This window comes from Urtica dioica, chromosome 2, assembly GCF_054948205.1.
Source record: "Urtica dioica subsp. dioica isolate 48M chromosome 2, U.dioica_male_clone48M_v1_H2, whole genome shotgun sequence".
NCBI lineage: Eukaryota > Viridiplantae > Streptophyta > Magnoliopsida > Rosales > Urticaceae > Urtica > Urtica dioica.
Window position 1 is genome coordinate 37,558,869 of NC_142757.1, and position 2,627 is coordinate 37,561,495.

Below are 2,627 nucleotides of genomic sequence, written 5' to 3' on the forward strand. Positions count from 1 at the left end.
CATACATAAATCTTAGATAAATAATCATCTCCACATATTAGGCTATGACATTATTTACGGTTATTTACCTAAGATTTACCAAACGTTGACTATTTAGCAATGTTAACGTACACATTTATGTTTATACATGCTATTTATGGACAATAAAAAGATTTTAAAATTCTAGATTCGAATAGAAAATAAATCGATCCTTCTCGTCTTTCCACATCGTCCCTTCTTCTCGTGGTCATGGCTTTGCTACTGGGCTTTGACCGAGTTATAAGCTATCCCTTTGACTTCGTATTTCCTTCATCTTGACTGGTCTCCTTTCTACCCGTGGGGTGCTTCTTTATCCGGCCCAAATTGAGTATGCAATCATTTTATTAAAGAAGAGGCTAAAGGCCGAATAAGGACCATCTGCAATCAGAGATTTTAATCCCATCTCTACAATATTTTATTCATCGAATTAATTATTTGCGATCTTCTTCGCTACCTTGGTATATATATCTTGGTTAGAATTACACTCTTTTAAAGAGATGATTTACTCATATGAGTCTTTTTACGCATTGTGAGTTTTTGAGAGAGCCGTGTGAGCGAAAATTAGTTGCTACGTAATTGTGTAACCCTTTGTCTTGAGCCATACATTTATTTGTGAGCAATAAGGGTTGAGTTTGTTCTCGTGATATTGTAAGATCACATATCATTATAAACGTGCATCAAAAACTTGGTTAGTGTACTAAATGAAAGTGAGGGAATCTCAAATTCAAGTAAAGCCTGAATTGAATATCACGTGTACATCTAGGAAAAGGGCACCGAAACGCAGGTCATTCATATAAGACCGTTGAGTACTTATTCTACTATTAAACTAGTTAATTTTCTTAACACTGTGATTCTCATTGGTCCGAAACTTCTTTTCCAAGTTCTCGTAGTAACGGCATTGAATCTAGAAAAACAACAAATCCGCTCTCTCCAAGAAGAAACTGGATAACAACCCTTCTGAGATGTCCACTTCGACTCCGATATAGATCTCGTTTCCAGATCTCAATTGATAAGAAATGAATGTCCCCACCATCCCAGCCATGTCCTTTTCACATTCTTTGTTCAAATACTCGACGTGTCCACATAGCTTGACAAAAAAGGTGACGACCCAAATGAAATGGCATCTATCATGATCTTCGGTGGCCATGGCTTAATCAGAATTTGAGCCCCATTAAATGTCGAATGATAATACCCCTACTCCAACTCCTTGACAAACCAAGATTGTTCAAATATCTAGAAACAGCTATCACTCCGTGTTTCCTTAATGTTACTCTCCTTGAAGTTTGCTGAAACCCCGAAGGTATGACTAGAGAGAAACCTCAAAGTGCAAGCCTCACTTAAAAAACTATTTTCATTTCATTAAATATTCACAAGATATATCGGTTCCTTTTTACACTGGATCAGAAAGAATAAAAAAACGACGGAGCTGGGTTCTTTTTCAATTATAGTGGTTTTAAGTTTTTCAGATAACCATAAGCTGAGGATAGCCTAAAGACGGGTGTGGAGATAACGGCGATAATGGAGGGAAAACGCCCTTGACATCAGATTCCCAAACCGCCATCCAATTCGACGGCGTTAACGGCATGTCCTTCAAATAACTTAAAGCGTCAAGTTCCGTCAATCTCTCCTTCTTCACCGTCTTCACTTCCTCTTCCTCTTCACGGCGTCTTTTCGTCGTCTCAACAGCCTTGTTGTCGTTTATCTTCAGAGCCTCGCAATGGTTGTTGTCGTTTGAGAACTTCCCAGCCTCCAAAGGGAAATTGAGAATGGCTTTGGAGCCTCGAAGCCTGAAGGCCGCGCTGTCGTAGGCTTTCGCGGCCTCGATCGCCGTGTCGAAGGTCCCGAGCCAAACCCTAGTCCCTTTCCGGGTCGGGTCTCGGATCTCAGCCGCGAACTTCCCCCACGGCCTTCGCCGGACTCCTCGGTAGTGGCGCTGCTCTTCCTCTCCTCCGGCCGCCGGCGCTGTTGGCACCGGAGGCTTCGCGACGGCGAATTGGATCCACTGCTGCGTCGTCTTTTCCGGGAGCGACACGGTTAGAGACTTCTTCCGGTTCGCCGGAGAGTTCGGATCCTCCTGTTTGGCTGAGTTTTGGGGATTTGACTCCATCGAGGCGTTCATATCAAGGGCTTTCGGCGAGGTCAAGTCTACTAGTTCAGGTTTAAATTCGAATTCGAAATTGAAATCGAAATCGAAATCGAGGTCGAAATTCGGAGATACAGGGTTTCGAAATGGAAGTACAGGAGAGAGATCTCCGAGGAAGTGTTGCTTTATCATGTTCAGGTTCAAGGTTTGATCATGGTAAGACATGACTGAACTGTCTGACTAACTCAAGTTTTGACCTTGAGGGAGAGAGAGAGAGAGATGGGCGATGAGAGTTGAACTTGAAATGAGAAATTTATAGAGAAGAGAATTTGTCAACTTTTGAAGGATGACTTTTTGGAAATCACTTTCGTGGCTCTCTCGTTTGCTTAAGATGAACCCTCGTCGCGCTGTCCGATTCTATCCAACTTGCTATTTTTTTTTTTTATTATTCAAGTTCTTTTTTGTGTGGCAATTAATAGCCGCTGGATTCGGTTTAGATTCGAAGTATTGATCTACGGCTGTTATT

The 2,627-nt window shown here is 41.8% G+C and overlaps 1 pseudogene; it reads right to left on the reverse strand.

The window, feature by feature from the left end:
• Positions 1 to 1,355: 1,355 nt before the first annotated feature.
• On the reverse strand, positions 1,356 to 2,404 carry LOC149404601 (ethylene-responsive transcription factor ERF105 pseudogene; annotated as a pseudogene).
• Positions 2,405 to 2,627: the final 223 nt, after the last annotated feature.